Source organism: Podarcis filfolensis (assembly GCF_964270895.1).
Source record: "Podarcis filfolensis genome assembly, chromosome: Z".
Classification (NCBI taxonomy): Eukaryota; Metazoa; Chordata; class Lepidosauria; order Squamata; family Lacertidae; genus Podarcis; species Podarcis filfolensis.
The window spans coordinates 42,129,252-42,152,795 of NC_139617.1; the positions used below are offsets into that span (position 1 = coordinate 42,129,252).

At 44.3% G+C, this 23,544-nt stretch overlaps 1 protein-coding gene across 5 annotated transcripts in view; it reads right to left on the reverse strand.

Moving 5' to 3' along the window:
• The window catches only part of WHRN (whirlin), a 115,982-nt gene that overhangs the window by 76,793 nt on the left and 15,645 nt on the right, over positions 1 to 23,544 (reverse strand). The gene's annotated exons all lie outside the window — the stretch shown is intronic.

The window sequence follows — 23,544 nt, forward strand, 5'->3', positions numbered from 1 at the left end:
TGCTAAAAGTCTGCAGTTCAACCCCAGGAATCTCCATTGACAGAAAAACCTACAGTATGGGTGGGGAGCCTGCACCCCTCCAGACTAGGTTAGACTCCAATGATCATCAGCAAGCACAGTCAGTGTCAGGGATGATAGGAGTTGTAGTCCCACAACATCTGGAGGGCCATAGGTTCCCAAGCCCTCATGTATATCCTACTGGGGTAGATGAATCAAGGAGTGGCTTGCAGAAGCTTCAGACGTTCATATAGCTTTAGGAGGAATCATAGATCTGAAACAGAATCCTTGCTTTGAGTTCAGAAAGCCTCGGGGTCAGTTCCCAGCATTTCCAGTTGAAAGAATCTCAGAAAGTGAGGGCAAAGACTTAATTTTACCCTCTTATGGTATTTACACATTATATTCGAGTAAGTAAATTCAAATCAACAGGACTATCAGAACTGTGCAAGGAAAATGACCCTGCTTCCACAGAGATTCTTCTATTCGCACAACCCTTCCATTAGGGTTGTGCACCTGAACTGATATGAGGCCCAGACCCACCCCCTCAGCCTAGGCAGGACTCTCCCAGGGAACTTCCAACACAGGTCTGGCACTGAATTAACTGAGGGAACAGGTATATGCAGCATAGCTCCTTCTTCCCATCCAGTGCCCCATTCCTTGATAGCCCCTGATTTTTCTGGGAGGTCCAGACTCACTTGGGATGACCCATGGCTACCTCCACCCAACTCACCAAGCCTGTTTCTACCCAAATCAGCCCATTTCAGTTTGGTGGTTTCGACAAATTAGATATAAAGTCCTAACTTTTAAAATGCTAGCCTCTATTTATGCTGTGCTCATATGTTTGAGGTTCCAGTGCTGTCTCTAAACCTAAACAAAAGCCAGGTCGCACTGCCCTAGAACTTTTTGCTGCTTGGGGAAGCACACAATTCTATGTTCAGTTGGTGGGGGCTGGGTTGGGGGAGATGCAAATCTCTATCTAGTTACAGGAAGTACTCTTTTCTTTGATGCCTGTTTCCTGGGACTGCTGCCTGACTACTTTCATTGTTCCATTCTCAACAGAACACTTAACCAGGATTCTAAATGCACTGCAATCATTTCTGAATCAATGAGACTTATCAGTCAGCAAAGGATGCATTTAAGGACATAATTAGGAATTCTAATGAAAGGGACTCAAGATGGCTGGGTATTGGCAAGACTGTACCCCTGCCCTCCCTGGTAGAAAGAATTTTTTTTAATGGCGTTCTTTTGCAAATATTCTTCTTCTTAAAAAATGCTGTCCTCCACAAGGACATCATAACCATCTTCAGACTGCACCTGCAAATGCACAGAGGCCTCCTTCGCACATAGCGCTAATGACGTGAGTGAGGAAGTGTGCTGCTTTAGAGGGAAGAAATTGTGGCTGCTCATTCCTCTCCTGCTTCTGCTGCATTACTGGGAGCTAACATGACATCTGAACCACAATTCCCTGTTTGTCTCCCTCAGACAAAACATAAGCAGTGAGCCAAGAACAGACCTTGGTTACAGCTTGTGGTTTGTCTGACGTGAGAGAAACCACAAACCTGGGTTCAGATTTAACACTGGGATAGGGTTGCCACCTATACATCATTTTCATATAATTTTCTATCAAGGTATAACATGCAGTAAATTTCAAATCTACTTTCCAAAGTCTCTCCCATGCAGTCATTTCTTTGTTGTGCCCTAGATCTTTGGCTCAATGTATCACTGCTGACTTCACCATCTCGTCTTTTGTTTCCCATTCTAACAGCAGTTTCTACAATTTCGATATTAGTTTATCATTATTTTCCAACAACCTCATTTCAAAGTCAGACCTTTGTCATTAAAACTGGTGAACACATATTTTTTAACAATTTTAAACAATATGATGGTATTGCAACCAGCTTGTCATGTAATTCTGTATTTCGTCCTATTTTTTGAGTTTCCATCTACCTCCCACAGAGATAAGTATATCTTTATAGGTACCTCAACCCACCTGGATATTGGTGGTTTTGTTGTTGTTTGAGCACTTGCCTCTATAGGAGAACACCATAATAGAGTTTTCCTTTCTAATAATTTTTTTGTACCTGGATCAAACTACTGAAATACTTCTCTGAATACAATGGTACACAAATTCCTTATTTACCCTTAACTTTTTCATACCAAAGATACGCATGCCATCTGTATCGTCTTCCAAATCCTTACATACCCTTCCAAATTGAACAGTCTTGCATTTTTTAAAGATATCCACTCTTTTGGCCATATAAAACAGGCTGCTTCATATTACAGTTTTAAATCTGGCAGCGAGAACTTCCCTTTTTCTTTAAGGACTGTTAATATTATAAATTTAATCCTCGGTTATCCCCTTGCCAGATAAAATCAAATATCTCCTTTTGCCATTGTTTGAAGCAGCTCATATTACCAATAATCAGTATAATTTGAAATAAAAATAGCATATTTGGTATTACATTTATCTTAACAGCTAAGATCATTCCTAGTACAGTGGTACCTCTAGTTATGAACTTAATTCATTCCGGAGGTCTGTTCTTAACCTGAAACTGTGCTTAACTAGAGGCATGCTTTCGCTAATGGGGCCTCTTGCTGCTGCTGCACCGCCGGCACATGATTTCCATTCTCATCCTGGGGCAAAGTTCTCAACTCGAGGTAACTCTTTCAGGTTAGCAGAGTTTGTAACCTGAAGCATTTGTAACCTGAGGTGTTTGTAACTCAAGGTACCACTGTAATGGGATTTTCATCCTTCCCCATCTTGATAAGTCTTGCTTCACCTCGTTCCATACTTTAACATAGTTATTCTGAAAAAGCAATGCATTTTTATTTTTTAACCAAATATTTCACCTTTTTCCACACTAATACCCAGTTTGCTTTTGTAGACCCTCTTTCTCTTGATGCATCAGATTTTTTTTTTGCCAGAATTCATGTAAAGATCTGCTAGGTCTCCAGATTGTTTTATCTCCCTTAATATTATCTTCATATTATCCAAAGGATTATCAGCAAATAGTACTACATAATCTGCAAAGGCCCTAAATCTATATATCTGATGTCCAACTCAAACCCTACCAATTTCTTCATTTTCTCTTATACTTCTGCACAAAGTTTCCCATACCAGAATAAACAATAAAGGTGATAGTGGGCAGCTGTTTTGGGGTTTCTTTTCCCACTCCTAAATATTTTTTAGTACTTCTGCAATTTTTAGGGTTTCCCCAAGTGTGCTGACACCTTCCTCTTGTTTTTACTAAGTGACCCTGTTATGGCTACATTCCTGTCAACACTCAGCGGCTGAGTTTGCTATTAATGGGAGAGAGGCATGCATGCATGCATATACTGATGTTTCTCAAGGCTGCAGGTTCAATTCATGTATGGGACAACTGCCTATTCCTGCATTGCAGGGGGCTGGACTAGATGATCCCCAGAGTCCCTTCCAGCTGCACAATTCTATGATTCCATGGGCTGTAGAGTCAGAGAGTCAGAGAGAAGGAAGGAAAGCAAACCAGTCAAACAAGCTACTCCAGGCATGGGCAAACTTGGCCCTCCAGCTGTTCTTGGCCTACAACTCCCATCATCCCTAGCTAACAGGACCAGTGGTCAGGGGTGATGGGAATTGTAGTCCCAAAACATCTGGAGGACCGAGTTTGCCCATGCCTGAGCTACTTCTTCTTATTCACTTCACCACTGCCTCCAAGCTGAGCTCATTATTTTTATTTGCTTACCTCTACTAAATAGCCCTTTAATTTCTAAACCAGCCCAACCCACTCCCCATACTGTATAGAGTAGAATGGCAATTAGATGTGAAAAAAACGAGGCCTGTTTTTCAGAACGCTTTTACTTAGGGTTTTTGTAAGGTAGCAAGTTAAACAGCTGGGAAATTTATTTATTTATTACTTTTTTAGAAAAACGTAATTTGAGATAATATTTGAGATAATTGCATCCACCTTTACATATTTTAAACTGCTTCCCTAACCAATCCTTATCAATTTTGTATCATTCGGTTCAGATTCTAGCCTATTTTACAGGATTGTTGGGAGGATTAAGTAGGGAGGAGGAGAACTATGTCCACCACTTTGATCTCCTTGGCAAAAGAAGTGGGATACAAATGTAACAAATAAGCAAACAACATTTTGGTGCAAAATAGTTGGTCACCTCGAGAACAAGATTCTGAATTAGATAACCATTCCCCCTGATCAAGCAGCACTCATCTTATGTTCTTATTTCTGACCATGCGTAGTTCCACTTGGGGGTGGAGGGTGATGGCATACAGGACCCATTTTAGTTCCAGCATCTGGAGAACAGCTTAGAGTGACAGCAAAGAACGAAACCCACTTTACTTATCAGATGGAAAAGGGTAAGAAAAGGAAGGAAGGGGAGGACATATCTGCAGGTCATTTTCTTAGCCATTGAACAGTGTGCTCCACATTCTTAGTGAAAAATAGCTGCAGGAGGAAAAGGTCAAAAGGAATGGCTCCAATTTATGCTTGGCCACAAATATTCCTGTGGCTGTGTGGTACACATCACCCTGAGCAAATATGCTGGCCATCAACCTCTCTCTCATAACCCCAAATCCCCTGTGGGCGCCTCTCTTTTTGATGCCAAGAGGGGTGTGCGTGAAATGCTGAGTACAGGAGTAAGAAAGTTAAGCTTTATAGCCATGGGTCTGACACATTGGGGAGGGAAGTCTAGCAACAGAAAATACGCAGGAAGGAAAGCCAGTGTAACTGCAGTAATCCTATAGCTTACTGGTACAGTATCTGCTTTCGTAGAATCATAGAACTGCAGAGGTGTAAGAACCCCAAGGGTAATCTAGTCCCAACCCCTACAATGCTTTAGGAGATACCACAGCTCAATGGTGGAGCATCTGCTATGTGTGCAGAAGGTTGCAGTCCAATAAATAGCATCTCAAGCCAAGAGAATGGACTAGCAGGTGATGGCAAAGATTCTCCAGCTGCTGTAGGGGAGATTGAAGTAGCCCTCCAGATGTTGTTGCACTCTAACTTCCACCAAATTCCAGCCAATATGGACAGTAGTCCCAGATGTTCAGAAATGAGGTCCAAGAACATCTGAAGGACAACACGCTGGCTACACTTGGACTGAGCAAGAGGGGTGAAATAGTCTGGCCTGATACAAGGCAGCTCCCTATTTTCCTACAGCTGCACTGGCTCCCGGTGGACTACAGGATCAGGTTTAAGGTTCTGGTTTTAACCTTTAAAGCCCTATATGGCCTAGGACCCTCGTACCTCTCTGGTATGTCCCACGGAGGACCTTACGGTCTTCAAATAAAAACATCTTGAAGATCCCGGGCCACAGGGAGGTTAGGCTGGCCTCAACCAGAGCCAGGGCTTTTTGGGCGGTGGCCCCAATCTGGTGGAATGCTCTGTCCCAAGAGACTAGGGCCCTGCGGGACTTGACATCTTTCTGCAGGGCCTGCAAGACAGAGCTGTTCCATCAGGCCTTTGGCCAAGGCACAGTCTGACCCCCCTCCTTCTGTAATCAAAGAAAGACTGGGTTGCTCCAGCCACTCAGGGAAGCTTCCAACATATATAAAAACATAATAAAACATTAAACCTTAAAAAGCTTCCCTGCCTTCAGATGCTGCTGAAGTGATTATCACTTTAGTTGCCTAACGCAACGCAGATTTGTATTGCTGGCGGTTCAGATCCCCTGTAGTGCAGACTGGAAAGCACCAAGACAATGAGGGACACATATGAGATGTCAAGTTACATATTGCTGATTCCAATAAAGAAACCCCTTAGTGCTCTCTGGAAAACATTTTTGTATGAAAAGTGCAACCTTAATGCAATTTCTTTCTAACCGATAGACTAGTGCAGGGACGTCCAACTTCCAAGAGACTGAGATCTCCCACTATAAATAAACTGGCAGTGATCTACCCATGAATTGACCAGAGTTGTTGAGCTTTTTTGGGGGGAGGATGAGCCAAAGTTGTTGAGCATTTTGGGGGGAGGCTTCAGAAAAGTTGTTGAGCTTATTTTGGAAGGGAAGACCCAAAGTTGTTGAGCATGCTAAATGGCACCCATGGCCCCAGGCAACCACGGTTGTGGGGCCAAGTTGGGACTCCTGGCATGAAGGTATTTCACCTCAGTAATGAGACTTCCTGCCCCCCAGCATCACCCAGGGGTGCAAGTGTGCCTGTGTGCATAACAAAGCATTGCACTCCTCCACCCAGGAGCATCTATCCAGTTTGCAAACCCTCCTTCTATATACAGCCTCCCCTTCATAAATAGCAAGTTGTCTGCTAATAGATTATAATCACCAGGATGTACAGTTAGGAGTAATGAGAGCCAAAGAAGCAGGAGCCAGTGAGATTTCATAAGGGCGATCAATCCTTTCCTAATGCAATCATTTAATTATCTTCAAGTCTAGTATGATTTAAGTAAATTGCCTCATTTTTCTGAAAGAAAGAAGAGTTGGAAGCTGGGAATGGGAGAGGAACAGAAGGAAAGTACACTTTGAGAATAGCATTCTTTCCTCGCTTTAACTTTGCTGAGTCATAAATAGAAATAGACTGACAGAGAACAGCTTGGGGCTCTATTAAATTGATTTGCAATACAGCATTTTATTAGCTGCAATCAATGACTGTGACATACGCCATCCTTCACATAGATCCATTTATGTCAATAACTGCTCCCACTGGTCGGTGTCGAGCCACGGCAATGGAACACAACCCAGCGGCATAACAGAACTGGCCAGTCCTTTTTCCAGAGCAGGTTCCTAATTGTATGCTCTCCACCCCCTCAATGGGACACACAACACTTGTTTTAAATCATCATTGTGAAGTTATAGACAACTTTGGGAAATGAGCTGGCAACATATGAGTTTTCCCTTGTAACAAGTAAAATTGGGGGATAAGAAGGTGTGTGGCAACAGTATGGTCACATACACACTGTATATTTAAAGGTTTCTTATATCTCCCACCAGGGAATCCTGGGAACTGCAGTTTGTTGAGGGTGCTGACCTCACAAACCTACCCCTCTGAGGAACCTTAACAAATTAAACCTGCCAGGATTTTCCATGACTGCTGAGGTGATATCATAGTGCTGTTGATGCACGATGTGGATATGAGCTATCATAGAACCCTAGAGCAGGAGGAGCTTTAGGGTGTGTGCACCATGTGGGTCATCTAGTCCCAACCTTGTGGTGCTTTGCAGTTAGTTTGGACTGCAATTCCAATCACTGATACATCACTGACCATGATGAGAGCTGAAGTCATAAGAGCATGATAAGAGCCTGATGGATCTTGTCCAGCATCCTGTTCTCACAGAGGTCAACCAGAAGCCTCAATGAGTAGCTCCATGGAAGCAGAACATAACCATCATGGCTAGTAACCATTGATAGCCTTTAGCTCCATGAATTTGTGCAATCCTCTTTTAAGCTGGTGCTTGTCACTGCCTCCTGATTTTGATCCAAAAGTTGTTGTTGTTTTAGAACAGTTTTGGCTCAAAATTTGTCAACGTGTCAGTATGTTACTTGCCTTTTGCTGCTCATGTTGCTTTCTCTGCCCACCCTTTTCTCTATACCCTGGTTTCGGTACTGCTAAGGGAAATCTCTCCATTTTGGTTTCTCATTTTTTCCCCCTCTTTACCACAGTATATGCATTTTTATACAAATTACTCGGCATTCCAAAATTCAATGAAATGACACTTTTGAAGGATGACTGTGTGTTGGTAGGGTTCTAGCCAACTAAAATTTACTCACAGGTAGACCTATTGGCTTGCATACAAGTAGGTTTACACAGAATTGTAGAGTGGCGCTGTGGGTTAAACCACAGAGCCTAGGGCTTGCCGATCAGAAGGTTGGCGGTTCGAATCCCCGCAATGGGGTGAGCTCCTGTTTCTCGGTCCCAGCTCCTGCCAACCTAGCAGTTCGAAAGCACGTCAAAGTGCAAGTAGATAAATAGGTACCGCTCCAGCAGAAAAGTAAACGGGGTGTTTCTGTGCGCTGCTCTGATTCGCGAGATGCGGCTCAGTCATGCTGGCCAATAAAGCAAGATGAGCACTGCAACCCCAGAGTTGTCCACGACTGGACCTAATGGTCAGGGGCCCCTTTACCTTTACCTAGATCTATTGGGTTGCATACAAGTAGGTTTACACAGAATTGTAGAGTTGGAAGGGATCCTAAGGATCATCTAGTAGTCCAACCCCCTGCAATGCAGGAATCATAACTAAAGATTTCCTGACACATGACCATCCAACCTCTTTTTAAACATAAAAGGAAGGAGAGTGCACCATCTTCTCAAGGAGTCCACTACCAAACAGTTCTCACTGTCAGAATGTTCAGTCAGAATCTCATTTCTTGCAATCTGAAACCATTGATTCGAGTCCTACCCCCAAGGGCAGCATAAAGCAAGCTTGTGCCAAGATCTATTTGATGGCCCTTTAGATATTTGAAGATGGCTGTTATATGCAGTCTCTTCTCCAGGCCAAACATACCCAAATACCTCATAAGGCTTGGTTTTGCTCAGAGTAAAGTCATTGAAGTTGCCTGTTCACACTCAGCCAGTGTGGTGTAGTGGTTAAGAGTGGTAGACTCATAATTTGGTGAACCGGGTTCGCATCTCCGCTCCTCCACATGCAGCTGCTGGGTGACCTTGGGCCAGTCACACTTCTCTGAAGTCTCTCAGCCCCACTCACTTCACAGAGTGTTTGTTGTGGGGGAGGAAGGGAAAGGAGATTGTTAGCCGCTTTGAGACTCCTTTGGGTAGCAATAAAGCGGGATATCAAATCCAAACTCTTCTTCATAATGAAATGAGTAATCTAGCGGCTAGCCCAATTCACTTGGTTGTGGTAATGCTACAGCTATTCACAGTGGGATACAAGGAGCTTTAACTACAGCTCAGCACTTTTGTTTCCCCTTAAAAACCTCTTTGATCTAACCACAATGGACTCTGGAGCACACTATCTATTTGAAGAACGGGACTCACAACAAAAAGGGAGGTAAGCATCCACTTACATTGTGCATAACGATTTCATTCCCACATTACAAGCAATAAAAGGCTTGTGGGAATGAGGAAAAGCTTTCCACTTTGTTCTGCCAGCAACGCCATTCAAACTAAATCACTGACTGAGTGATGGGGCAAGCACAATGAATACACAGGAGGCATCATGGTGCTAGCTTTTTCAGAATGAAATGTGCATGCAGTGAGAGTACAGTGTGCTTGTTCATTTACTTGCACGTGGCCTGGGTAGCCTTTCTCTGAGATAAAACCCTAGGGCAGAGCTTTCCAAACTTTTCGTGTTGGTGACACACTTTTTAGACATGGTTCATTTTGCAACAGAGCCTCTTGGGCTTGCCGATCAGAAGGTTGGCAGTTTGAATCCCCGCCACGGGATGAGCTCCCATTGCTCAGTCCCTGCTCCTGCCAACCTAGCAGTTCGAAAGCATGCCAGTGCAAGTAGATAAATAGGTACTGCTCCGGTAGGAAGATAAACAGCATTTCCGTGCGCTGCTCTGGTTCATCAGAAGCAGCTTAGTCATGCTGGGCACATGACCCGGAAACTGTCTGTGGACAAATGCCGGCTCTGTCAGCCAGTAAAGCAAGATGAGCGCTGCAATCCCAGAGCCATCTGCGACTAGACTTAACGGTCAGCGGTCCTTTAATTTCACTGTACTAGAAAACCAGAGGTTAAGTTACCCACTTTCCAGCTCCTGGAGGAGCGCAGGGAGCATTCACACAACACACCTACACACTGCAGCCGACACACAGTTTGGAAAGCTCTTCCCTAGGGTATATTTCATGGAGAAAAGAAGAAAAGGTTCTCTGCAGAATATATTCTCCTGTTTAGCAGATAATGGGGGGGGGGGGGGAATTGTGCTACAAGACAGGGTGATTCTTCTCTCCCAATCTGAGTGAAGGTATGAACACTATGCTCTTTTTGACTTGGCTTTGTAATGTCATCACATAACCAAATATAACAGGCTACTTAGTGTTCTGTTATAACTGTCTGTACCAGTGATCTTCGATTTGTCCAGGCCCAAGACCCCAACCTGAAAACCACTTTCACAGACAGATCCCTGGATGGAACCCTCTCTCTGTGCAGCAAGGAACCTTTCCCCTGTCCCAGTCCACTTTCAAGTTGCAGGGAGTCGGGTGAGGATATTGTGGCATTCCTACTCCCTCCAAGCACTTTCATTTCCTGCCCCCCCCCAATGGCACTTCTGCATATTAATTTTCAGCAAAATTCCATTCTAGGAGAAATATAGAAAGTCATCGAAATAGTCTAGAAAGTGAGTTGAATGCTCTGCTCCATAGAGAGCGCAGTATAGGAATGTAGGGCATAATGCCTCTGACAGTGGAAGTAAAACATAGCCATTGCTGATCCAGAGCAATTTGGTGCTGTCAAGGGGGTTGTGCTCTGGGACACAAGCCCCCCCTTCCAACTGCATGTTTAATTATGTACTGCAATTGGGAGGGAAGGAGAAGGAGACATAACTGAGTCTCCATTCTCCCCTCTTCTCAAACACCTTAATTAAACACTGTGCAAGGTCTATGAGTCTGTTTGGGTCCCAGGTCTGGGCTGGGTCAATCATGGATTGTCCCAGGTTGAATTGGGGTCACTCTAAAACAGCAGATCAGACCCAAAAACTGATTAAGTGGGGGTGTCCATGCACAGCCCTACAATGTATTATTCTAACCTCCATATAAGCTTTGTGCAAGCAGATCAAGGCAAATGCTCAACGCGTTGATCTGGAAGAGCCTTTGAACAATCTCGGAGGTCCTTTCCATCTGTGTTGTTCCATGGAATGCTTTGCCCAGCCTTCAAAGCTTTCTTCTTCTTTTTGCATCTGATTGCTTCTGCATTGCCTACGGGTGTTTTTTGTTCTGTTAGAGGAGACAGGTTAACTGTAATGGGTTGAACAACCATGGCACTGTGCCCTCTGGGCCCAATTAAAGAAAGACAGTTAAGAAAAAAGTTTCTCGTAGCAGTGGTGGCAGCAGCAGCAACAGAGCCAGTCTGTAACCTGACTTGGCTGAAGGAAGCAAACAGAAGTAACCATGGATTGAATGGTTGAAATGTTTCAAGAAGGGGAAGCACTGCAGAGAAGTGGGGTGGAGAGTAGGGTTGCTCCAGAACCACTTCCCCATCCAGGGACAACTTTTCCTTGCTGACAGATCTGTGTAATGCCAGACAGGAAAGGCTGTAGTTAGTGGTACTGCATTAATTCTGCATGCAGAAGGTCCTAGGTGTAACCCCTGGTATAATAAAAATGTAATAGATAAAAGTAAGTGGGCATAAATAGTATGTGCATAGGAGTACAACCTTTTTTTACACTGAGTGCATCCTAAATTAGAAGCTCGTGAGGCACTGAGGAGGCAGGATGAAAACTAGGGCCTCGGGCAAGCATTTTTCATAGTCTTTCCTCCTGCATCACCAGCACTGCTGTCACTCAGTAAACCAGGCAGACTAGGCACTATGGTTCAAGAGTGCCCTCCGGTCTCCTTTTGTATCTTAAATACAGTAAGATGACTCCAAAGGCCAATAAGGACACACCAGGTTGCATAAAGCCCTGAAAACCCAGTCAGTCCTGACATGGTATGATAATCATTTTGTGGTAATGTGGAAGTGGGCTTTTTCACCAGTGCTATGGAATGCACTCCCTGCTGAAAAATTAGAGGCCCCCATCTGCACTGGCACTCTGCTGGCCTTTGAAGACATACCTGTCTACACAGCCGTTCCCCTGAACTCTCAACCTGAGCATCCTATTTTTAATTGCTGTGTTATTTTAATGCAATATAGTGGGACTGAGCGTTTTAATTGTGGATGTTTCTATTTTAATTTTAGTGCACCTGGTTTTTATATTTTACAAACCACTCAGAAGCCTATTTTGGCATTAAGCAGTATGGGGATGAATGGATATGGTTAAGTGAGAGCAGGGGCTTTGAAATTGCTCATTAACAATTAGCAGCACCTGGACAGCAGGCTGAGCTGGCACACAGGTCACCTGGTCTCATTCTTCCCTGCTATGGCGAGATGTACCTTTAATTTAAATCATAGTGATTATTTCTAATTTCACATAATGTTATGTACTGAGTTGAATAGGATCCAAAAGGCAGCAGTCTGATTGGTCCTAGAACAATAGGATTCAGAATGCAGCAGTCTGATTGGTCCTAGAACAATGCAGCAGTATGATTGGTTGGCAGGAACCACCCAATCATGCTCCAGATAGAAGTGAATCCACAACCTGATTGGCTTACAGTAGAATTCCGGAATTAGCCAATCATGTGCAGCCCATTGTGTAAATAATGTATATAAAGCAGATACTTTGAGGGGACTTTCATTCATTCCTCCTCACCACTATGAGCTGAATAAAGAGCATGAAATCACTTTGCAACTCTGAGTATATTTCACATAACAAATTCATATTTTATCAGTACCATGTCTTACCCTCTCTGCTTTTTGGGTATGTGTATTTGATAAAACTCCTGTCTTTTGATGACGTATAAAAGGTTATTCTAGTTGCCAGTACTACAGATGATAAATTCTAACTATTTTTTTTTTAATGTCTTAGCTATCAAAGTTGGGCAGGTGCTGCTTGAACCACTTGGTCAATGACCCAAGACTGAAGAGTGCCAGTGAACGTACATTGTCAACAGAGGCAGCTTTGCAATAAAGCAGCATAATTTTCCTGAGTGTTGGGTGGGGGTGGGGATAGGAAGGAGGTAATGAGACTCTTTCAGTCTTTGCAAGTGAGATGAACAAATAACACATTCAGCTGTGAATTATTTCTGCATGATGCAGCTCTATTATCTCTCAAAATGTATTCTAGTGGGGGCTGGGGAAATGACATATTATTTCATCTTATTGTGTGGTTAAGTTGATGTCATGTCCCTTTCATTTTGTATTGAGAAGTTTTCAATTTTATAAAACGATCAAAGCCAAGAGGAAGAAAGCATATAGAGGGAAAGGAGGGGAGAGGAGGGGTGGTGGAATATAGAAGGGGTAAAGGTGGGCTGGGGGAGTCTTCATTGGCAGTGTGAAATCATCATCATCATCACAATCATTTGCCTTCTACACATGCATCTGAAGGCAATGTACAAAAGAAACAGCTTAAAGAAAACAGCGAAGAACAACACAAAAACCTGCAGATATATTTAAAACAAAACAACAAAAAGCAATGCAAAATAAACACCCATAGCGTAAGACCCATTGATCCATCTGGGAACAAAAATACCTTCAGTTGCCTGAAGTACAGATCATGGGTGCCTGTTATAGGGGCAGCTACTGTGAAGGCCCTGCTCTAAGTTCTTCTAAAGACTGCTTTGTTGCTTCAGTCTGGTCCTGCTACAAACCAAACTGCAGTGACATTTGTTACTATATATTTAAGATGGCTGGAGTGTTAAGAGCCAGCCTGTCGAGTTAGGTTGGTCAGCTGGAGAAGGTTTTAGTTTAAGCTTATTAATAATGCACCTGTTCTAAATGACTTTGTTGTTGAATCTGGATTGTCATATAGAAGATGATGCATGGTGCCAGGAGCAAAATAGTGTGTGGTTTCCTCTGACCACAGGCAGAGAGAGCAATGCTGTTGTGCTCAGGTACTATCTTTGGGCTTTCTACGGGCATTTGGTTGGCCACTATGGGAACAGGATCATAGAATCATAGAATCATAGAGTTGGAAGAGACCACAAGGGCCATCGAGTCCAACCCCCTGCCAAGCAGGAAACACCATCAGAGCACTCCTGACATATGGTTGTCAAGCCTCTGCTTAAAGACCTCCAAAGAAGGAGACTCCACCACACTCCTTGGCAGCAAATTCCACTGTCGAACAGCTCTTACTGTCAGGAAGTTATTCCTAATGTTTAGGTGGAATCTTCTTTCTTGTAGTTTGGATCCATTGCTCCGTGTCCGCTTCTCTGGAGCAGCAGAAAACAACCTTTCTCCCTCCTCTATGTGACATCCTTTTATATATTTGAACATGGCTATCATATCACCCCTTAACCTCCTCTTCTCCAGGCTAAACATGCCCAGCTCCCTTAGCCGTTCCTCATAAGGCATCGTTTCCAGGCCTTTGACCATTTTGGTTGCTCTCCTCTGGACACGTTCCAGTTTGTCAGTGTCCTTCTTGAACTGTGGTGCCCAGAACTGGACACAGTACTCCAGGTGAGGTCTGACCAGAGCAGAATACAGTGGCACTATTACTTCCCTTGATCTAGATGCTATACTCCTATTGATGCAGCCCAGAATTGCATTGGCTTTTTTAGCTGCCGCGTCACACTGTTGGCTCATGTCAAGTTTGTGGTCAACCAAGACTCCTAGATCCTTTTCACATGTACTGCTCTCAAGCCAGGTGTCACCCATCTTGTATTTGTGCCTCTCATTTTTTTTGCCCAAGTGCAATACTTTACATTTCTCCCTGTTAAAATTCATCTTGTTTGTTTTGGCCCAGTTCTCTAATCTGTCAAGGTCGTTTTGAAGTGTGATCCTGGATGCTGAACTAGATGGACCACTGGCCTGATCTGGCAGGCTCTTCTTTTGTTCTTCAGAATAGTAAAGGTAAATGGACCCTGACCATTAGGTCCAGTCGCGGACGACTCTGGGGTTGCGGCGCTAATCTCGCTTTATTGCCCAAAGGAGCCGGCGTACAGCTTCCGGGTCATGTGGCCAGTAGGACTAAGCCACTTCTGGCAAACCAGACCAGTGCACGGAAACGCCGTTTACCTTCCCGCAGGAGCGGTACCTATTTATCTACTTGCACTTTGATGTGCTTTCGAACTGCTTGGTTGGCAGGAGCTGAGACAGAGCGACGGGAGCTCACCCCATTGCGGGGATTCGAACCGCTGACCTTTTGATCATATTAGGTATTTAAAAATAATAAATGCTTCCACCCTTTTAGGCTAGTCAAATAAACACAGTGCAGTGGTGATCATTAGCTCAGCCTTGTTAGCTCTGTCAACCATCCTGATCGATTCATTGATCAATGGGGCAAAGCATTTCCTTGAAATCTCTCTTGTCAGGCCCCTTAGTTCCAGGCTGCTTAGACCTGCACATCTCCTTTGCTGTGTGGGTCCCTTGATGCAGTGCAGTGAGGTCCCCCCAGTGCCAGAGCTGAGGCACTTTACACTCTTTTTGACGGCTGCTGGGTTTTTAAAAAGGTCACTCTGTCCAGCAGCCAAGCGAAGGGAACATTAAAATAATTACTGGGAGATTTGAGTCAGGAAACGAGAGAGAGGGAGAGAAAGAGAGAGAAAGAAAGAGAGAGAGAGAGAGAGAGAGAGAGAGAGACGCCAATTTGGCATAATTGGTGTGCTAGACAAGTGTTCCAGAAGAACACTGCAAAGTAAATGCATCTCAAGAAAATAAAATAAGCCCTCCAAAGAACATATTTCATCTTTCAGTAACCTAAGCCTGGCATGGTCCACATTTGAAGTTGCTCAGGCAGAGAGAAGGAAGAAGCACATAAACCTATTAGACTGAGAGGCAGCTCAGGTGGTTTTCTATCAGAGCTTTGATGTATTTCTATTACTTGGGCTTCAATTTGTTGTCTTGCCCCCCCTTCTCTTTTAGGGATTAGGTGGAGATGCTCTTCTGCAAAATGTGAAATCATGGATCCGTACTTCAGTTGCTTGCACTGGAGTTGATTGCAACAGGCTGCTCTGAGAACACAGCAATGCTTGGTTGAAAAATAGTAGTCAGGCAGACAAATGTGACCTAGCCAGCCAGGTGGATGCTTGCTGTATTGGGGATAAATCAAATGCCAGGGTTGGAGAATCTTTGGCCCATCAGACAATGTTGGACTCCCAATTCCCATCAGGCCCAGCCAACATAGCCAATGGTCAGGGATGATGGAAGCTGCAGTCCAACAACATATGGAGGTCCACACATTATCCATCTCTGGTTTATCCAGCATGTTCCAGCTGTTCATAATTTAACAAAGAGACAAAGAGTGTCCCTTGCCAAAACACACATCATTTAGGGACACCCATTTCAGATTTTACATTTTGTTGGAATGAATTAGTAGAGTTATTCTTCTGCTCCCTTACTCCTGTTTCTTGCAGTTGAATTTCTGAGTGTGAGATGAATGCATCTTGCCTATCACACAAAGTATGGCTGGTGTCCATCAAGACTGGTAGGATGGCATGACAGGGCTCAAACAGTAGGCAGAGGCAGAGCCAATGGCAGGAAGAGCCAACTCATTCTAGTTTTGTCCCCATCCAGCTCTCTGCTGAGTTCTGCAAGGGGCGAGACTGAGAATAAGGAATCTGGCACCGTGAGAACAAGTAAGGGTCTGGGTAAGGGCAGTTTGAGATAGGTGAGGCGGTGCCTTATTCACCTGAATGGATCTACTGATCATGTATACATCTAAAATATACACATGAGCACTAATTTGACATGCAGTGCACATTGTACCACACTGCAGCTGCCAGTGTATATTTTGAACTACTGGCAATATGTTATACGGTCCCTGGGAGATAAGAGTCAAAGCTTCAAAGCTAAGCACATATGCTCTACATGCAGAAGGTCTCAGGCTGAATATCCAGAATCTCCTGGTAAGGCCAAGAAAGACATCTGACATAAAATCCTGGAGGGTTGCTGTTGGTCAATGCAAATTCCACTGAGGTAGACCAATGTTCCATTTTAATGCAGCCTTTTATTCATAACCATGAGGACTGGAATATTCATCTAAAAATAAAGGACAGTAGCTCAGCAGTACAGCATAAGCCCATGAAGAGAAATCTAGTAGGTCACACCAAAAGTCTACCTGGTGATGGAAACCAGAGAGCATGGAAATGCCGTTTACCTTCCCACCGCAGCAGTACCTATTTATCTACTTGCACTGGCATGCTTTCGAACTGCTAGGTTGGCAGGAGCTGGGACTGAGCAACAGGAGCTCACTCACTCCATCGTGTGGATTGGAACTGCCGACCTTCTGATTGGCAAGCCCAAGAGGCTCAGTGGTTAAGACTACAGTGCCACCCGCATCCTTTACCTTTTACCATACTCAAACAGCACTTCTGAGAGAACTCCTAGGCACTCATACTGTAGTAATTCTGAACTGAGTTTAGGAGAGTTTGCCCATCACTACTTGCCCTTTCTATTAATTTATTCATATAGTAAATGATTAAATTGTATAGTAACATCAACATAAGTCAGGGAGAGGGAACCTGTGGCCTTCTAGACATCATTGGACCTTAACTCCCATCAGCCCAAGCTATCATGGCAAAATGTCAGGGAAGATTCGAGCTGGGGTCCACCAACATCTGGAGGATCACAGGTTCCCCATTCCTGATAGGTGTGGCCATTTACAGAGTAATACAAGCAAAAATAGGTCCTCGATCCAAAGAAAGCACATCAGTAGGGAAGGGAGAATGAGAGAAGGAAGGTTAACAGGGGACATGATAATTTTATTTGGAACACTAAAGAGTGTTGTTCATATCAAGGAGGAAAATGCAAGATACACATGCAGGCCACTCCAAAAAGGGTCATATCAGAGCAGTAAATTGTACATATAACCCATCCACTTGTCGTCTCTTTCACCCTGATTTATGGGCTGCCTTATCTCGGCAGCAACATTCTACTCTAAAAAGGTAACATATCTTAAGGCAAGCTTTTAGGTGGAGGGAAAATATATGACAGTATTGTTTTCAGAACCAGAGACTGAAATTGAGAAAGAATGAATATTTAGGGGATAAAGCTGGAGGGGAGGGGGGAACCACCCGATTCACATATATTTCAGCTCATCTCAATTTGTAGAAGGAAGGATGTTACAATGAGCCAAAACAAGCAGCACTTAAAAGAGACATAACAAGCAAAAACATCTGCCTTTTTTGACGAAAAGCTAAGCAGCCTGTGAAAAGTTTTTAAAAGACTCCAGGAACATAGAGCTCAAGGTATTTATTATCCGCCCACCTGTCAGAATGAATGACTGGAACAACCTAGGCTTTCTTACCTCCATAGCCTGCAGTATGAGATGCTGCATTCATCAGATCAGAGCAGTGGTGTGTTAAACCAGCATATGGACTATGTCTTTCACATGCCACTTGATGCTTGGCAAGCATGCAAGCATGTAAGCAATAAGCATGTAAAGACTTCACGCCAGCAAGATGTGCTACTTAAGAGAATGGGGCAGCATCACTTTTACCCCTGTGGGCCACCAGAATGATCGGTTTTATTCATCAGGCAAAGAACTGATTGCTGCCAATTTTAACCACTGAGCATTCTATACTTAGAGAAGTGTCTGGCAACAATTGGCAACTACTGCTCCAAGCTCAAACTGTGCATTAGAGACCAACAACCCTTCGTGAACAATGATCCTTCTCTCTCGCACATGCCTTGGGGTGTACAGTGTAGACCTTATGTTGGGGACAGTGGTGCAATTAGACTTGATGGTTGAAAAAAAACCTCAAAGCAGTTTAAGAAGAGAATAAAACAACCTAAGTATCTGAAAAACACACACAACAATTTAAAAATATTCAGAAAAAATAAATAAAATCAGAAATAAACTGAAGACATCAACATTACACATATTTGTTGAAACAAAAATGTTTTAGAGGTGCCGAAAGTACAGTGAAGGCTCCTGACAGATGTCTATAAGCAAGGAGTTCCAAAGTGTAGTGTTTTATTTATCCTTGGCAGACTAGCAGGGGCAAGTGCTCTTTAGATTGGAGGGGTGGGTGTTTCAGAGGGCTGCATTCGCTACTGGGCAACCCCTGGCCACATGCCAGGGGTGAGTAGATCCAGAGGCAAAAGTGGGCAGAGCTATAAATGTGACTCTTACTGTTTGTACAGTGGGCTAGGTTGTACACACACTCTCTCACCCCTCTTTGTCCTCTAGCCAGAGAAGCAAGAAGTACAACCAGAGTACAAGGACCTATTCTAGCTAAGCAAACCATCTCAAGAGTATGCAAAGCAGGGATGGTGTTGCATGGAGCTCAGGAAAGTTATCACCTGGGAAGAGTGCTGAGGGCCAGAGAGAGGCCAGGAGGGCCAGAATTGGCCCCAGGACATGAAGTTCCCCAGCACTCTTCCCAGTTCCAAGTATCAACCTTCATAACCTGGGGAAGCCAGCAGCCTCATCACAATCTTTCCTTTGACCTTGTCTCCAAGAGCGTGTGGTTCCCAACCATCCCAGCAATTAGGAGGCACTGTTGCTCTCCTCCCACACTTAGGGGGGAAATGGTAAGGGCTGCCCTTTGGGGTCTCCTGGATTCTGCACCCACCTGGTGTCGTTCAGAGTGGACCCCTTCTCCTGCCCACCACAATGGTCTTTGATTCCCAGTTCAAACATCAAGTAGATTTGATTCCCCTTTGCTCCTGATGTGGATCTTCTCTCCTCCACAGCTTGTTCACTATGTAGATCTTTATTCCCTTCTTGCTCCAGGTGTAGATCTTCACCCACCCTCGGCATTTTGTGGTTCACGTCAGGTGCTAAAATGTATTAGGTCGCCCTGTTCCCAGCTCCTGGCTCAACATGGACCAGCCCTGGCCACCGGCGGAGCAAGCTGCTCAGGAGCCTGGGGCAGCATGCATGCCCTGCGCCCGGGGGCAGGGCCAGCCACCCACAGGGGCACCACAGGGCCTCCAAGGAGTCTGCCTGCCAGTGTGGTATAGTGGTTCAGAGTGGTGGACTTGTAATCTGGTGAACTGGGTTCGATTCCCCGCTCCTCCACATGCAGCTGCTGGGTGACCTTGGGCCAGTCACAATTCTCTGAAGTCTCTCAGCCTCACTCACCTCACAGAGTGTTTGTTGTGGGGAAGGAAGGGAAAGGAGATTGTTAGCCACTATGAGACTCCTTAGGGTAGTGATAAAGCGGGATATCAAATCCAAACTCTTCTTCTTCTCCCACTCAGCCACCCTACAGCTGAGGGGGAAGCAATGGGCAGACTGTTTGGGGCACCACGGAGCCTGCGGGTGCCTAAGCCACCTCGTCACTCCCAGGAGAGACATGTGGCTCAGGTGTGCTGCAGCCCCTGTGGTAAGTGCCACCCACCATTTTGTCACCCCCCTCAGTGGGGACACCCGGGGAGGACTGCATCTAATGCACCCCCCTTGCTAAGCCCCTGGCCCTGGCATGAACAAAGGAGGCAAATTATTGGTCTACGAAGCTGGTGGCAGGGGCTCTAGGGGGTTTCAAACAGGGGTAGTTCCCAGCCCTACCTGGGGATGTTAGGGATTGGACATCAGACCTCATTCATAAAAAGCAATCGTGATTCAAAGCTGTATGTCCAGCTTTACCATTTTATTTTACAGCACATGCATTCAAAGGAGACCACACACAAGAGGATTCTAATGAAAAATATGCTGAACAATCACATCACGATTATTATTATTATTATTATTTTTGCAGCATTTTATGTGTACACATAACACTTTTCTCTGTTGCTGCTGCAGTTATATTTTATTGTCACACTGAGCTTGTGCAATACGCTTCTACTAAATTCTCGCCTGCTTTGGGATTATACTGCAAAAAAAAAAGTGGGTTAGAAAGCATTCAGGAACATAGAATCAGTGACCCCCGTGGGTCATCTTGTCCACCCCTTGCAACACAGGAATCACAGCCGAAGAATTCCTGGCAGAAAACATTTGTTGAATAACTAGTTTCATTCTAACAGAATGTACTGTCTCAGGAGGTGGTGGGCTCTCCTCCACGGGAGACTTTTAAAGAGGTTGGATTATTATATCTCAGGGGTTTCAAACAGAGGTAGTTCCCCTTTCTTCATGCCATCCATGATTTTTTTTTAAAAAAATAATTTTATTAAAGATTTCTTAATTTACAAAAATACACGCATTGTCTCTTTTTTTCAAGTTGCGTTTTCTACAGATCAGTTTCATTTGTTGCGAGACATTAGTGTTGAATGCAGTATTAGGTTCGGGAAAAAAGAGGGGGAAAGGGGGGATGGGGGATGGTGAGTGGGGTGGGGTGGTAATGCTTCTATTTTTCTGCTTAGTGCAGGGGTCAGCAAACTTACCACACCTTGGGCTGGTGTCTCCAGCGCCGATCGCACGGCGGGCGAGTGCGTGCCCATATGCGTGCGCACATGCTATTTCCGGTGCACTTCAGGGTTGGAGGAGTACCAGAAATAGCTTCTGTGCATGTGCACGGGCCTCCTCCGACCCGGATGTGCACTGGAAATAACGCTTGTGCATGTGCACAGGCTATTTCCAGTGCTCCTCCAAAGTGGGCAGCTGTGCAGTGCAGTGCCGGTAAGAGCAGGCGGCAGCAGCAGGTGGTGGGGGTCGCCACGGGACGGATAAACAAGTCCCTCGGGCCTTATCCAGCCCGCGGACCTTAGTTTGGGGACCCCTGATTTAGTATATGTGTGGAGTTTTGTGTCAGTGTCACTTGTGTGGGTTCTCTTTCTGTTCGCTTGTTATATTTCCTTGGTGGAGTGGCCTAGGGTTTGGTTGGTTGTCTTTGGTTGGCTGTAGTGAGATTTGTTTATGTGTGTGAGTGTGTGAGGGAGTGGATTTTTGGATCAGATTAGCCAGATTGATGTGTATGCTGTCGGTGGATTCTTGTTATGTTGTTGGGCTGTGTATGTGATGAAGCGGAACCATAGTGGGGTGAAGGCATCTTCTATTTGTCCCTGTATTAGTTTCAGTTTATTGGTTAATTTTTCTAGTAAGGCTGTTTCCCATACTATTTGGTACCATTGGTCCATGTTTACTCCTGACAGGTCTCTCCAGCATCTGACTATGAGGCTTCTGGCTGCTGAGAGAAGGTGGATTATGAGCTCTCTAATGTGAGTGGGCATTATTATCTTGTAAGATGTTTAGTAAGGCCAGTTCTGGGGTGACTTCTAATACTTGCTTAGTTATTTTGCATATTTCCTGTACGACTGATATCCAGAAAAGTTGGATTCCTTTGATGTCTGTGGATGCCTGGATTTGGATTGCTGGGGGTTCCAGAGTCAGGATGAAGACAGGCAGTGGGCACCCTTGTTTTGTGCCTCTTTGGATAGCTATGGTATTAGAGTCCATACTGTTAGTCCTTCATTTTGCTGAGGCTTGGGAGTAGTTTTGAGGGTTTGTAAAAAGTTGGGACCAAATCTAATGTTGGTTATACTGCTAGTAGGTATTGCCATTCTAAGCAGCCAAAGGCTTTGAAGATGTCTAGGGACATAATCATCAGTGGAGTTTAGTTGCCTTGCTGTGTTTGATCAGAATCAGTAGTTTCCTAATGGGGTCTGTTATTTTGCGACCAGTGACAAAGCCAGTCTGGTCTGGGGCTATTCATTTGTGCAGGATTTTTTTTAGGTGGTTAGCCAAGATTGATGTGAATATCTGTCATGCATAATTTTATAAATTTCTACCATACCACTTCTTACTTGCCTTTATCTAAAAAGTCACAAATGTCACAACCTTTCCTCATCAAGGAGTTCCTCCATTCCCTTGAGCATTTTGGTTGCCCTTTCCTGGACCTTTTCCAAATCTACAATACACTTTTCAAGTGAGGCAACTAGAAGTGTAGACAGTGCTTCAAATGCAGTCACACTATGGATTTGTAAAATGGTGTTATGATATAAGCAGTTTTATTTTCAGCAGTTATTTTCAGTTCTATTCCTAACGACCCTTGGCATGGAATCTCCCTTTTCCACAGCTGCTACACACTGGGCAGAGGCTCTCCAGGTTTTCAGTCATGAATCTCTGCCAGCACTGTCTGGAGATGGCAGGGACTGAACCAGGACATTCTGCATGCAAAGCAGGTGTGCTGCCTCTGAGCTACAGTCTCCCTTGAGATTTATGGAATGCCCCCTGTAACCTCCAACAGCATGATACTAAGCAGGAAGCTTCAGAGCTGTCATTTACTGGACACTCACAACTTAAAAACTTCCCTGAAAAGGGAAGAACTAAAAAAAAAAAAAAAAATCTCTTGCTGTGTTTATTTATGGTTTTCGTATTAAAGAAATTGTCTCCCTGTTTGAACATGTTAATCCTTGGGCCATTTCTATTTTACAATGCAATTGTATTTAATATGTTGGGCAAAATAGACCCTGACAATGCCATTAATTTTTGTGATTGATTCACTTCTCTGCTGCATCTACCCCCCCCCCCAAATTCCTGGACCTTCTGTCATATAGACAATCCCAGCCAATCAAGAATCACTTAAGCCCTAATTCAGTTGTTACTGCTGCGAAGGGTCACTACAAGTACAAAGGAGTTGTGGGACCAAGTCTTTAGCCCCAATGCTCTAGTTTCCTTCTGGTTTCCCACATACCCAGAGCAAGTATCTCTAGTAGAAAGACTGCTACTCTTGTGCAGCATCTCTGTGTGATCTAGATCTACGTGTGGGAATCCTACAGAAGCAGGCTTCTCACTGCAGGTGTTTGCCCTGACATTGGGAAGTCAAGAACAGCTGCATGGTAATGAAGGTAGAGCTAATGGTAGTACTTGTTGTGTCCCCGAAAAGAGCTATAGTGAAACTGCTATTGCAATGCTGCACAGTCAATCAGATTTGACATCATAATGACATCACAAAGTGAAAACAAAGGCAACTGTGAGTGAGGGCAAATGCTGTTGGATCTCTACTACCCTCACTCTCAGTGAACACTTTGGAGCTACTTCCAAAGAATTACTGAAGGAGGGAGG